General features: G+C 38.9%; 1 protein-coding gene across 2 annotated transcripts in view; it reads right to left on the reverse strand.

Annotated features, from left to right (window-relative positions):
- Positions 1-15,509, reverse strand: part of LOC121316796 (cAMP-specific 3',5'-cyclic phosphodiesterase 4D-like) — a 373,613-nt gene extending 358,104 nt beyond the window's left edge. The window contains exon 1 of one of the 2 annotated variants that reach the window (XM_041252005.1): positions 15,369-15,509. The gene's annotated coding sequence lies outside the window, so the exon portion shown is untranslated. The remainder of the gene's footprint in view (positions 1-15,368) is intronic. The other variant, XM_041252014.1, reaches the window with a different exon arrangement.
- Between the last annotated feature and the right edge of the window lie 683 nt (positions 15,510-16,192).

Consider the following 16,192-nt stretch of genomic DNA (forward strand, 5'->3'; position numbering starts at 1 on the left):
ATTTCTTTGTTCCTGAACACATTTTTGTTGTTGCCAGAGAGGAAAGTGTGGTATTTTATAAGGATCATGTACTTACAGAATCCTTCTTGTGTTCTAATTTGTATCATGCAAATTCTGTTTTTTGCATTTTATTTTCAAGCCATAAATGCTTGATAACGGCGTGACTTATTTAGAATTGCACAACCGGGAACTCTTTTGATCTTGTTGGACAATTGTAATTTTGAAAATAAACAAGGCTATAGTAATACCAGATTTTGAATATTTGTTTAGTCTGCTTACAGTAAAGTATAACCCTTTAAAATATATTTTAAAAAATTAAGTCATGTATACAGTAGTTCATTATAATATGTTATACACTTCCTGCGTAAGCGTTGTTTCTGAAAAGGATTTAAAAACGTAAAGTTGTAGTTTTACTGTGGCATAGCACAGAGCTGGCTTAGTAAAAAGATTGAAGTGTCAATGTTCCCTAAGATTTACTTAGTACTATAATAGGCAACACTGCTTTGGATCTTTATTTTTATAACTGTTTTTTTTTTTACTTGCAATAAAGTTTCAATTATAGCCCCAAATATTATCGAAGAAATCCCACAGGAAAGAATCAGCCTGATTGGATCTAGGAATGCCTCATGGCTTGCTGTTCTTTTTGTCTGGACGTGGCGAGGCCTGGGCTTTTATAGCTGGTCAGTCCATTAATTGAAATAAAGCATCACATTACCTCATTACAGTACATTAGGTAAATGAATGTAAACTTATAATAGTTTACAATGTTGTGCTAGACTAGGGAAACAGGCAACGAAAGCATTATGTAGGCTTGGCTGTGTACGCGTGGAAGGGGGGGGAGGTGGCTCACTGTGTGTAATGAAATCAATGTTACAATGACATTATATTTATCATGATGTACATGGTATGGGTATAATTGCAAAATCACAGCAAAAGCAAATATGCCTGTTACATATGCATGTGTTATGGGAGGTTTGGTGGCAGGCCGGTGTTGAAAGGTCAAGTTTGCTGTCTGAAGTCAAAAGTCATATAAACAGCAGACATTGTAGAGCCAACACCATGAACACCAGTATGTGCATGGAGACTGGACTGCTTCTTTACTATTCTAGAGCATGCAGGGTTAGACGGTCATTTGGAAACAATGAGGGCTTCAGCAACAACAATCTTGACACAATTGTTTATTTTAATTGGAACATGGCAACAAAAAACTCCTCTCCTATTAATTTCAATCACAGATCCATGCATCACCATCATAATCTGGAACTGGCAAGCTTATGGAAAAAAATAAATAAATAAATAAATGTATCCTGTATATTCAATTTAGTCATCACAGTTAAAATCCTGTCTGATTGTTGGCTTGGCTCCACTATTAGAATATAACCAGTCTTGAATGGAGCAGAAGTGTAGAACAGGATTTGTTACACATGAATATGCTTTGAAAGAGAGGGAGATGAATACCTGTGGAAAAAGCTACCTTTGTGAAGAGATTCCCGCTGGACGGCATAAACACTTACCAGTGTGCATAGAACATGTTAGCAGTTTTAATGTTTTATTTAGTTTTTCTTTACAGAACAAAAAGAAACTCAAAACGCTTAAGCCAAAATATCGTTATTGTCGGACTATAAAATGCACTCTGAATATCATGCACTTGAATTCGGTTACATCCCATGTAGGATGCACACCTCTTGCATAATCCACACCCCTTGAATAACATGCATATCAAAGTATACACTATAGAATATAAACTTGTATATAACACTCCCAATTTATTTATTTTTTAAATGTGTGTAAAAAAAGAAAAAAGTATTGAAAGTCTAAAATGTCTGTGATTTAAGTAGGTTTGGAGGGCTAGGAACAATGTCAAGGCATTTGTCATAGGGAAATTGAACACACCTGCCATCTGGACACCAACATGACATTTTGGATATTGGTTATATATATATATATATATATATATATATATATATATATATATATATATATATATATATATATATATATATATATATATATAATTTTTAACAAAGTTTATTGAAGTAATTTTTGGTCTCTAGATGGTGCATATTATCAACCACCTTGCATATATATATATATTTTCTCTGTGACAAGTGTTTTAATATTGTTCGAAATACACCAAACTTAACATCTCAGATAAAGGAATGGAAAGTGTTAAAATAAACACCATAACCAGAGGAAGAAACAAATATGCTATAAGGAAAGGGTTCAACACTGTTGATCTTGACAGATAATTGATCTTTATTCATGATTAACAACCAAATAGTAGTACCCCTTTAATATGGGGATCCATTTGAAGTGGTTGACGTGTGATATATATATATATACGAACCCCTTGATGCGATTACCATCTTCTAATTCACTGCAGTCCAGCTATAATTATGTATTTAACTGCGTTTAATGGGAAACTGAAAAACATAAAACAAAATCAAGGGGTCACCAAAAAAAAAAAAAAAAATTGCGAACTTCTAACCCTCAAGTTTGTGATGTCATAATCTGGTATTGACTGATTGGCTAATTCAGGGTATCATTACAATGTAACTTGTTGAGGGTTAGCATTTGTTTTCCAATGACCTCATACATTTCAACATCAAGAACTACAGGCAGCTTATTATAAGAACTGAAATTGTTCCTGCTGTTTGTAAGTTATTTATAAACATATCACTTAAATGCAAATTACAGTGTACCGCTGAGCACACAAAACTACTTCCATGTGCATCAAACAATCTGAAGCTTTTAAAATATCTATCAACTAATGGTTCAAGACTATTAATGTATATAGTTTTGTTTCAATTAATTAGATTTTATTTAATGAGATCCACTTTGCAGCACAACAAAAATGTAATTAAAATGATCTAAAGGAATTTTCCGATGACACCATTCAGAACAGGAAACAGGACATGCAACAGTAAAAAATAATGATATGTTTATGAAGAAAATAAATGCATTTTATATCATAACTGGCAACTCCCTTATCTATTTGTTGGATCCTACTCCTTGTATTTCACAAATATATTTAATTCATTAATTTAATCACTCAGTTTTAGCACTGTCAACATGATGGTTCAACTTTCATTAAAAAGGTAATTAAAAAAAAAAAAAAGTAGCTTTGAATCATCTGAAATAAAGACTTCCCCATGCAATGGTGGAGGAGGGATGATGGAATAACAAAACAACAGTTAACAAAGGAAAGGCAAATCCTGTGTAATGTTTTTGTTGTTTTCTTCATCACAATTCCAGCAAACCAATGTCAGAGGCAGCATTTCTCTTAAAGAAATGTCAGTTGTGCATTCCTCTTCCCATAGTGCATTTTAGATTAAATCCCTTCCCTGCTAACCTTAAAAATCACAAAACTGGGGGGTCTCTGCCTTAGCAGTTAACTGTATTTCTTCCAAATGTTATGCTTAATACAAATTTATCTCAGATGTATCATCCTCTGGTGAGAAGGAACCAAACCCAGGGTAGGCCTATGAATCCTACTGTCAATGTAGGCCTGAACTACATCCAACATTTTATTCAGGCGTTATCTCCATAAAAAATGCTGAGCGGTCTCTTTATAGCAACACTACTCTTACTGTGATTATCATAAAAACAATAATATTCCCAACTGCTGCTAAAAACAAAATGCAAATGCTGACACCCTGCTGGTAGTCTCAGAAACAGAGCAAGGAGTGAATTATCATGGAGAACTCTTATTGATCCCCTAAGCTTTCTCAAACAAAAATAAAACAGTTTTGAGCTTCCTTTTATCTGTAAACCCCCGACATCCCATCAACTGAAATATATTTACATTCTTTCACGCTGTGAGGGAGTTGAACAATGGGACACTTTCTTGCTGCATAACCACAGTGGGGGGGGCTCCTTACCGCTCCCGCCACATGTGTCGCAGAGGGAAGAGTTCCAGGCCCTTATGCAGCGTGCAGCTGCAGCCACGGACATTCCCTGGCCGGCAGAACAGGAGGGAAAGGGGAACCATTTTTTAAAACAAAAAGGGCACCCACAGCAGGCCCTCCCCTTGTGCCAGTATTTCCTGAAATTGGTGCGCTCCTCCTGGAGCAACCCAACGTCCGCGCCATCAGCCTCCAGAACAGCAGAGTACCTGCTGCACACTGCAGGAGCCCAAGAAGCAGGCCTAGGCACATTCCCCACTATTGGGGACACAGTCACGGTATTGGTGCAAGGTTCCACCTTCACCAGAGGAGATAAAGACCCGACCTGTCTGTCCAAGCCTTGCAGGACAACAGACGCGATGCTACAAAAGGCATACGCATCGGCACCGCTATCAGTGTGAGCAGCGAGCTCCATGGCAATACTGGTGCTCTATCAAACCCAGTTAGTAGAGAGGCTGCAGGAATGGACGACAGAAGTGACACTGGAGCTTCAGGCAGTAGCAAAGGTGATGATTGTCCTAATAGGGGAGTTGGGTCAGGCATCAGGGAGGTCCGAGGTGACACTGGTGGCCGCTCACCAGCATTTGTGGCTGACGCAAGCCATGGAGACCGAGAAGGTGGTGTTACTGGATGCCCCCATTACACCGTAGAGGATGTTTGGGGCAACCATTGATGTGAGCCTTGAGAGGTCCTACAAGGCCACAGAGGTCTCCTCCAAATTCTTGTGCACCCAAGGTGACCTTCATAGCCTGCAGGGGGCAACGAGGCCTGAACGCCGCCCTCCATCCCAGAACAGACAAGCGGGAAGAGGAAGAGGGTCAGGGGTAACCAGTTCTCTGGCTGGAGATCAAGGCCAGGGCCTAAGAAAGACCCACCCCCTCCCAAACTCAAGGGAGACCGCCCCTGAGGGGTCCCGGCTGCCACCAACCTCCCTCACAACCGGACTGGCCCAAGGAAACCCATGGCAAGGCTGCACCCAGGACTCCTAGGTGCTATCGACAATGAGACACAGATATGCTTTACAATTCCGCTTAGGTCAGCCACCCTTCAAGGGTGTGCTCCTCACCACCATCGAACCAGCGAGCGTGATACTCCTTCAACAGGAGATTGCCAATCTTCAACAGAAGAACGCTGTGTGCTTAGTAAACCCAACCGATACCCTCAGCTGCTTCTACTCCAGGTACTTCCTGGTGCCCAAGAGGAACAGCGGTTTCAGACCTATTCTGGACCTCAGGGTCCTCAACTTGTTCCTCAAACAAAGGAAGTTCAACATTTTATCAGCACAGCATATCCTCCAGTCTATCCAGCCAGGCGACTGGTTCACATCGATTGACCTGCAAGACGTCTACTTCCATGTCCCGATCCGTCCCATGCACAGAAAGTAACTGCACTTCGCCTTTCAAGGCAATGCGTATGAATTCTGCGGGCTGCCTTTTGGCCTCTCGCTGGCCCCCAGCACATTTTCAAAGTGCATGGATGCAGCACTGGCTCCACTCAGGCTGCGAGGTATTCGGATCCTGAATTATCTGGACGATTGGCTAGTTTGCGCATGCTCCAAAGCATGCGCAGTGACGCACACAAAACAGGTCATAGCTCATGTGTCAAAGTTAAGTCTCTCCATACCTCAACAGAAGTGCAACTTGCTACTGTCTCAGTCCACAGTGTTTCTGGGGATCAAACTGAACTCTGTGAGCATGCTTGCCTTACTGTCGGAAGACAGGATTCAGTCATTGGAATTCACACTCTTGCTATTCAGAGAGCATGCCCTTCTACAGGTCAAAACATATCAAAGGTTGTTGGGGCTGATGGAGAATGTGCCCACTTCAAGCCTGGGTAAATACACTCAAGCTGCACCCAGTCCGCGATCAGCACCAGCTGGTGCGACTTTACAGGCAATACCGGAAGACACTGGAGTGGTGGCTCCATCCCGGCAATCTGCACCTCAGATCTCCCCTCGGATCCCCTCTAAGAAGGGAAGTGGTCACTACAGATGCCTCCAGTCTGGGCTGTGGAGCGGTCAGGAATGGGAGAGGAATGAGGTCAGTGGAAGGGGCATTGGCAGCAAGCGCACATAAATGCCCAAGAGCTGCAAGCAGTAACCCTGGCGTTATCTCATTTTCACCCGCAGTTAGTGCACAAACATGTGCTAGTCCAGATGGACAATACTGCAGTGGTAGCCTACATAAACCACCAAGATGGCCTCCGCTCGCCGGGCCTTCACCACACAGCGCATAGACTCCTGTCCAGGACGCACGGAAACTTGCGTTCCATCAGGGAGGTTCACCTCCCCTGTGTGGACAACAAGGCAGCAGACCTCCTGTCCAGAAGAGCTCCAGACAGACTGCATCCTCAAGTAGTGAAACAGATTTGGCAGAGGTTTCGACTGGCACGATTCTACCTCTTTGCCACAGCCGAGTTCACTCATTGCCCCTGTGGTTCTCCATGGAGAGAGATGGGGGCCCCCTGGGAGTAGACGCGCTAGCCCACCTCTGGCCACAGGGGCTCTTGTATGCATTCCTTCTGCTACCATTATTACCCCTGGCGCTAGAGAGGGTCAGGGTAAGGAGATCACAGGTCCTGCTGGTTGCACCCAGATGGCCAAGGCACCCCTAGTTTGCTCTCCTCTCCGATATGTTGTTGGGTCAACCGTGGCAGCTCCCGCTATGCAAGGACCTCCTGAGCCAAGCGGAGGGGCTATTATGGCACCCGAACCCAGCCCAGCTCCAACTCTGGGTCTGGCCGTTGAATGGAGCCGTCTGTTCAGACGAGGTTTGCCAGATGCAGTGGTAGAAACACTACAGTCTGCTAGGGCGCCGAGCACTAGACCCCAGTACTCATACAAATGGAAAGTTTTCCATGACTGGTGCATTGTCGGAGGTCAAGACCCTGTGACCTGCCCTACTGAGACAATATTAACCTTATTACAACACCTGTTTGACGCAGGAAAATTCAGCATCCACATTGAAGGTATACCTGGCAGCAATATCGGTGTGCCATGACAAAATTGACTCTGTGTCCCCTGGGGCACATTTCCTGGCAGCGCAATTTCTTAAAGGGGTTCAGAGGCTTCATCCTCCTATGAAAAGTATGGTCCCCAAGTGGGATCTAGAACTGGTACTGCGGGTCCTAACAAGTCCCCCATTTGAGCCACTACTATCATGCTGTGCTACCTTTTTATTCTAAACATAGCCATTGAAAGTATTTATAATCGTAGCAGGGTTGTCGTTTTGCAAAGTTATGAGTTAGAACTATTTTTAGGGAAAGTAAGGGTCATTTTTATGTGGTTCATCTGGAGAAAAAAATTGAAAAGCAGATTTCATAAAAGGGTGTTTTCAATAAATCCACTTCACAAATCCAGTGACCAAAATTACCTGCATTGTGTTTTAAGACACAGAAACAAAAACCACTGGTGGTTGGAAGTATATAAGTTTCCAGTATTCTATTTCATTATGAAAATCTTGGCACGTGTAGCAGATTTACACTTTGACAAGGACAGTGGTGTTTTTAACCCCTGCTGCCTAAACTGGAGCCCAAGGCATACTGCAGTGACTGAAATCCCTTTTTATTGGATGCCAGTTTGCAAATTAATTACACCAGAGTGCGCGTGTGTGTGTGTGTGATAAAAATATGCAACTGATTCTGCAGAGGTTGCTTTGTAGAGGTTGAGGTGTTCTGCTTGGACAGTGATGAATGAATACTGCATTGTTGTTCTGGCACACCTGACTTTAAAATACAGTCAAATGATCTAATCATTATCAGGCTGGCATTTACCTTCCTACATAATGTGATAAAATAAAAATGAATGTCAGATTACTGGGCCAACACTTTGCAATGAGGATAAAAAAAAGCCCACATAACCACCACTAAATGTATATTTGTGTAACACACAGAGCTGCTACTATATTTTCAGCTGCCCTATCAAAGCTAAAGAAAAGATTAAGATTGAATTTAATAGATATACTGTGTATTGTTACTCCCTATCTGATTTACATATCAAAAAAAGTACAGAAAACAGTGATTTAGAAAAGAGCCCTTCAGTAAAATATATTACTTTTACAATTTACTGTCAACATGGCTTAACCATGAATTAACCAACATTTCTAACTTGAACTTTTCCAAAAACATAATTAACAACAGCAATAAAATTTGAGAATTTCAAGGGAGCACTTTTTCCACATTGAAATTAGCTGATACATTAATGGTCTTAAGTGTGTAACAGCAATGACATGCATCTAAAGAGGAGACCCATGGAAATCAAAATGCTTATAGGCTTGGCCTAGTGTCACACGAAGGGTTACACGCTGATGAACACAACGTCCTAGGAGGTGCCAAATGTGTTCTACAGGATTAACATCTGGACTTCTTGCTTGCCAGTCCATAACCTCTGTAGTCTCCAGAAATGGTCTTACAACAAGGTCCAAGACTGTGTCTATATACCATTAAAACTTTAAATCTGTCCCTTGGAAGCACAATAGATCCATGCAACCTCCAATGCAGCTGCCTCATCACACCACAATCAAGTCCCCTCTAAAACGATGTTATCAAACAATGTTACATTGAGCAAACTGTATTCCTCGGGTTATCCATACTCTCCAGCTGCCACTTCTGGAGATCAAGGCAGTAATCAAGGCAGCATCAATTATAGAGATTTAGCTGATCTTCTTCAGCTCAAAGTAAACTTACTGTTTGCTTATGGAGACTCCAATTGCTGTCCTGAAGTGGAAATTGAGCCCATGTGCAGTCATTGCGTCATGTCGATGACCTCTCACGACCTTGTCCAGGACATCTAGCATGCTAATGTGGTCTGATAACACGTCCACAATCTGGATACAGTCTGGACTTCAATCACAAATCTTTGTCTAACACCACCTGGCATCATTGCTATACACATATACAGTGGCTTGCAAAAGTATTCAGACCCCTGACCAATTCTCTCATATTACTGAATTACAAATGGTACATTGAAATTTCGTGCTGTTCGATATTTTATTCTAAAACTCTTAAACTCAAAATCAATTATTGTAAGGTGACATTGGTTTTATGTTGGGAAATATTTTTAAGAAAAATAAAAAACTGAAATATCTTGCTTGCATAAGTACTCAACCCCCTCACATTAATATTTGGTAGAGCCACCTTTCGCTGCAATAACAGCTTTAAGTCTTTTGGGGTAAGTATGTACCAGCTTTGCACACAGTGTTGGAGTGATTTTGGCCCATTCTTCTTGGCAGATTTGCTCAATGTTGTTCAGGTTGGTTGGACGATGCTTGTGGACCGCAATTTTCAAATAGTGCCACAGATTCTCAATGGGATTGAGATCAGGACTTTGACTGGGCCACTGTAGGACATTCACCTTTTTGTTCTTGAGCCACTCCAATGTTGCTTTGGCCTTGCGCTTCGGATCATTGTCCTGCTGAAAGGTGAACTTCCTCCCAGGCTTCAGTTTTTTAGCGGACTGAAGTAGATTCTCTTGCAGTATTTTCCTGTATTTTGCTCCATCCATTCTTCCTTCAATTGTAACAAGATGCCCAGTCCCTGCTAATGAGAAGCATCCCCACAGCATGATACTGATACCACCATACTTTACTTTAGGGATGGTGTGTCTTGAGGCATGGGCAGTGTTAGGTTTGCACCACACATAGCACTTTGAGTTTTGGCCAAAAAGCTCTATCTTGGTCTCAACTGATCACAAAACCTTTTCCCACATCGCAGCTGGGTCACTCTCATGCTTTCTGGCAAACTCCAGACGTGCTTTCAGATGGTACTTTTTGAGTAACAGCTTCTTTCTTGCCACCCTCCCATACAGGCCAGTGTTATGCAGAGCTCTTGATATGGTTGACTGGTGCACCATTACTCCACTCCCAGCCACTGAGCTCTGTAGCTCCTTCAAAGTGACTGTTGGCCTCTCTGTGGCTTCTTTCACAAGTCTCCTTCTTGTTTGAGCGCTGAGTTTTGAGGGACGGCCTTTTCTTGGCAGTGCCTGGGTGGTGTGATGCAGCTTCCACTTCCTGATTATTGATCCAACTGTGCTCACTGGGATATCCAAACACTTGGATATTATTTTGTACCCTTTCCCTAATCTATGCATTTGTATTACTTTATCTCTAACTTCTGTAGAATGCTCTTTGGTCTTCATTTTCCTTCAGATTCACAGCCTTACCAATGATCCTTCAACAGTGGGTTTTTATCCAGAAAATGTGACAGCAACTTTAATGGTTCACAGGTAGAGGCCAATGGTAAGGTAATTGTGTCCTCGTTAGGGCAATTTCTTTCATCGGTGCAAACTGGGAGCTTCCACAGCACAGGGGTTGAATACTTATGCAAGCAAGATATTTCAGTTTTTTATTTTTCTTAAAAATATTTCCCAACATAAAACCAATGTCACCTTACAATAATTGATTCTGAGTTTCAGTGTTTAAAAATAAAATATCAAACAGAATGAAATTTCAATGTACCATTTGTAATTCAGTAATATGAGAGAATTGGTCAGGGGTCTGAATACTTTTGCAAGCCACTATATGTATATATATATATATATATATATATATATATATATATATATATATATATATATATATATATATATATATATATATATAATGGAATGGTGTTACAATACTTTAAATTCAAACTCACTTTATATGGGAACACAATGACATACCTGCAGTGAACTAAGTCTTCAGCAATATGTGGGGTTTGGATGTGTTTTATAGTTACCGAGGCGGCTACTGAGGCTATATTCTCCTCATCTGGCTCAAATGTTTTGTCACTTGTTGGTGTTATTCCGTGTATTTTGCTGTGACATGTACTAGCTCCACCCCAAGGGAACATAACGAGCAACAAAATACTTATCTTAGCTCTTGCAACACACTTGACCTTTTCTAACCACACCTTCTGTTGTGAGCTGGATCATAGCAACCCAGTGACTCGTCTATTATTAAAATATATGTTGGGGGCAGGATTTTTTTTTTCCCACATACTATTTAGTCCTTTCCTGGTAGATGGTTATAAATTCCTCAAGGTGGCACATATCTTACAATACTTCAAATTTAGATTTTTGAAAGTACACTATTTACCAGAAAGAGAAACTAGAAGTTCTGGCAACTTTGATAAGAAATATAGCAGAGTGATTACAAATATCATAAAAAGTTAAAGGGGTCAGAAAATGCCATTGGAATCTACTTGCTCTTTTAGAGATGCATATTTGAAGGCTTGGCTTGGGTATCAGTGTGAATCTGGTTAAGAGCAAAGGACTATGAAAGAGCTTACTGTGCCCATGTGTGTCATATTTAACATATTCATTTGATTAAATCCACAAATTAAACCTTTTAACTGATGTAGCTCCATGAAAGCCTCTCCTTAGTTTTTAGACTAATATGTGAGACTAATTGTAAATAACCTTCCTATACTGTAAACTGCACACAACTGTCAACCAATTCAATGAAACAGTAACACTAAACAAGCATGTGATTTCCTATTAAATTCAAAGTAAACAATAATTCATACTTCACTCTAACATTAAACTGATGTTTATGTCATATGAATTCAAAAGGAAATATGTTAGTTCATGCATCACTATATTTGAATTACTGACACTGATTAAACTGTAATTAATAGGATACACTACCAGAAATTCTATCAACATTCAACATTGTTTTTGTGCCGTCTTACAGCACAGTTCTTGAAGTTGTGAGTCACTAGAAAGCAACAGGCAAAGCAGCAAGCACTACTGGAGAGGCAGCTGATAGAAGTATCCTGTTTCTTGGTCCTGCATTCAACAAATATAAGTCTTGTTTAAACAAAAAACAGCTAAATAATCACAGTTAAGGGTGTAGGCCATGGAGGACTCTCATGGGTACAAACCAAAAGAGCAGCTATACTGCAGTGTACTTTCAGAGACTGTTTAAAATGGAAAACAATTTGATATTAGTAATTAAAAATGTAACTGCACAATGGTAAGTAGTGTAGTGAATACTGGGGTTAATAGGACCATGTGTTTTATTGATTTAAGTACCAAATCCTGAAAGCTGCTGTACAAACTAGTCCTTTAAAATATTTAATTATGCATTAAAACACTATAGAGAAAATTCAGTTTGTTTTTTCTGAAAAAAGAGCGAGAAAAAAAATGTTGAGGTTACAAAATATGAAATAAATATTATTATATTGTTTATTTCTGGTTTTATAAAATTAATGAGTGTTGTTATATTTTTAGAAAAATTAATTCTAAATGACTGCATTTGTTCCTACAATTTAAAAAAAGGTCACATTAAAGTTTCCGTGCAGCAGCTGGATGCAACATCCAAATACGGGGGAAAGTATACTTCAAACAAATCTGGCTTGACCACTGCAGCTCTCTGTAATATACCTTAGATATAGTATCTGGACTTTAGAAGGGCATGCCCTTGCCCACAGACAGCCTCTTGAATCCTGATTCAGATTTTTATAAAGTGTGTGTCAGCCCATATCCTTAATAGAAAAACAAACAACAACGTTCTTGGCATGAATGTTTAACAACGTAAAAAAGGCCTTGTTTCCCCACATTAGCATTTTAGATTTATATTAGATTTTATTTTAAGGCAGAAACATGAATGGCATAAACCAGGGAGAGTCAGTCAGAATTTAAATACTTGCTTGGAATAGCATTCGTGCACAAAACCTCACCCGTTTTCTTTCATTGTTCATAGGACATTGCAATATCCATATAACTAAAGTCAACATTTGCCTTTTTTTTTTTTTACAACCTGTTACCCAGTACCTAAAGTAGAGAGATAAAGTAAATAAAACACAATGGTTTAATATACAACATTATAAGAGTATACTGTTGGTATGGATACAGGCACAATATGCACGTGGAACATACAGTAATCAAAAAGAAAACTGAGGTAACAGCTGAATGTAAATAGCAGCAGAATGAAAGACAATGTAGGGAAATGTTGTTGTTGTTGTTGTTTTTTTTTTCCACCAACCTCACTAAGGGCAGCCTTTACTTTAATGAACGCTAAAGAATTCAGTATGGTAAACTTGTCTTTTTATAGATGTTTTATGGAAGCAAAGTTTTCTTTTTATAGCTATATTAACCCTGTAATGCCAATTTCTGTATCACATATGATGCAATGCTTGGCCACCCCATTATTATTGTTATTGTAGTTGCCAAAAATTTGAATCTAGTTACTGAAATAAAGTAGATTTTCACACTGCAAAAATACTTGGGCATTACAGGGTTAAGCTTCAGCTGAAGGGGACCTTAATTTCTCTCCTACTGTTCTTTACATCGAAACAAATAGCATGTCATACATTAAAATCAGAGGCTGCATTTGTGAATTATTTGGCAAGTAAACATATTTAAATTCTTATGGAACTGTTCTTGCTGTTTTAGCTTATGCTGTACAATCAGGTCACTGTGATATTGTCTCTAAGAGGTACTTCAACATTTTGAGATAAAATGTGTTCACTGTGGTTGTTGTCTGAGTGTCCATTTGGCATTGCCAATAAACAGTACTTTATGTTTTTAAGTAGAAGAACTTGCAGTGTTAAAATTTAAATATTACCTTTATAAACATTTTCAGTGGTACAATATTCCACAATAAAATAATAGCAAAGAGTAATAAAAACAAGAGTTAAATCATAGGCAAACAAGGTAAATAAAAACATGCATGACAAAGTGTTCTAACCATGGTAAGGTTGTGTGAGCTTGGTAAATGCACAGTAAACTACACAACTACAGTGCAAATGTACTGTGTAAATTTACTTTGGTAAGAGTCTTCTGTATAGACTATGTGCACTGTGAAACATAGCATATACAGTATGGTGTTAGAGCCTTTACATTCTGCTATACAGAACAGTTTATTTTAAGTCTGTAAGATCAGATAGAGATAATAATTCACCAGATAACACTGATAGCCCATTCCAGTTCCATCCCACCATATCAGTACAAGTGTGTTACTGTATGAGGACCACTGTGCAATATGTGTTCCAAATCCTCTGCTTTACCATTGAATGGTTCTTCTGAGTAAAAACACAATGTAAGTCATACTTCTATCCTCCAGATCTGAATTTACAGCATTTATGTTTCCTGACACTGTACTGTACATACAATGTAATCTAATATAAAACAGAACATACTGTATATAATATCCAAGCAAAATATAAAATCTGATCAAACCACGTTTATGGGCGCATAACAAAGGTAGAAGATGGCTGTCCTAATGAAAGATGATGGCTCTATACTAATGTGTAGACACGACCAGCTTTGACACATCTAACGAAAGTACAGCTGAGATTACACAGACAGCATGATCTTCATCTAATTGCAAACTTGGGAGTGCAACTTTGGCACAAGCCCAGACATACAGCTTATTAAAGTTTAACATTTCCATTGTGTTCCATTCGTTAAAATATTTGCATCACTGGTTAGGATAATGAACCCTTACCACATGTCAGAGTTTTAAATTGCAGGTGGTATTAATCACCTATTGTGTGCATTGCTTCAGCCTGTCTGAATCAGAGATTAAGTAGCTAGAACCGCTGTGATATTTAGCAGCCAGAAATTTAATAATATACAATATATTGCAAGCTTAAGAAACTTAAAAAGCCTAATGAAACAACAAGCATATACTAGTCTTTAACTTTGTCTGTATCTTGTATATAGACATTTGGGAACACTAAACATTCTGAAAGTTTTTTTTTGGTTGAAGTGGCCTTATGATTTTCAGTTTTTATGTTTTTGTTTTTGTTCATGGCAACCCTTTAATCTAAGCAATCTGAATCTAAAACTAGTTTCCGTTTTTTTAATTGCTTCATGCAAGCATGTAATTCAGAGAATAAAAAGGCATAATTAAGAAGAAACACAAAAGTTACAATTAAGGTATTCTATTAAGAAAACTTATGCCCATGTCAATTATTACTTTTAATGAAAGATAACACTTATAATTGACATTATGAACTACTGTTACTTTCTAATGAGATATGAAACACATTAAAACATTTTTCATAGTGGTAAGTGACACAGTTTGTGTCTGCGTTACAAAAACGAACAACTGTTAATACAGCAGTTGTGTGGAATTTGAGTGGTTAATGGAGTTTATGACTACACAGAATATTCTATTTAATAAGCCATTTGATAAAGATGAAAAGGGTATATTTAATTCTGTAAAATAAAAATGGTCACCAAAGTAAATAAGAGTGTTCTATTTATAGTGTAACCATGACAGCCTGAATGTCATACTCAGTTATTTGGTAAAGAGTCCTTGATCCATTCATCTGCAGTAAGTTTAAGAGCCCTAATAATACATGAGATTACAATTATAAGAAGCCACAAAGTAAAATAACAGCATTCATTTTAATGTAGGTTCACCTGATTAATGATACAGACAAGCATTCAAACCGGAGCTACAGTAATTCCCAAAACACACACAAATGCAGCAGACCCTGTTTTTAAAAGCCCAGGAAAGGAAGAGTGCAACTTACTGTTCTATTCTTCTGAAGCAGTCAGCAGTCGCAATAGTTGTCAATTATAATAGGGCCCCAAAAAACAGTGTTTGTGTAATCCAAGTATGAAGACAAAAACCTGAAAAAGTCTGGCTTGCCTTGCCTGCTACTGTAAGATTCCTGCTCATACACGCTTGCTTAGAAATTATGAAACTCAACACTGAGCCCAACCAATCATCTCGCTGCCTCTGACTAGCTGGACAAGCTGCGTTACAACAGCAGAGCTGGGATAACCCTTGCATTAATCTGCTTAGCTTGACAGCACTTATTTACTCTATTGTGCTTTTTACTGAAGCTAGAGCTGCATCTATTGTACTATTGGGAGCTTAAAGCTTATTGCCCATGCTTAAATGTATGCTGCTGTTAAGAACATACTCCTTATTTTAATAGCAGTGCAGTCAGAAATTATGAGGAGAAAAAAACAGCCAAACATTTAGCAAATTATCTAATAGTATATCAAGTTAAGTCAACTAATGCATTGACAATTATATTGCTCATACTTTTCTGAAAGGGAAAGCCGTGTTGTAAAAAGGTTTATAATTCACCTAGCAAATTATTGCCAAACATCCTATGTATCTTGTTTTGAAAGACATTTTAAAGCCTATTAATTAGGGTTTGGTATTCACTGAACTTCACTTGAAGAGAGTGTGCAGTTTATTATTGTGTTTCAGAAGACTCTCTATAGGAAATGTAGCAATTACAACCACTCCTGAACACCTGTGAATAAAGCATGAGTTGAAGTGCTGCCCATCTTTATTTAATACCCTGTGTTCAGAGCTTCTTCCTTGTCATACCTGCACTCA

The sequence above is a fragment of the Polyodon spathula genome, chromosome 1 (genome assembly GCF_017654505.1).
Source record: "Polyodon spathula isolate WHYD16114869_AA chromosome 1, ASM1765450v1, whole genome shotgun sequence".
In the NCBI taxonomy this organism is placed as follows: domain Eukaryota; kingdom Metazoa; phylum Chordata; class Actinopteri; order Acipenseriformes; family Polyodontidae; genus Polyodon; species Polyodon spathula.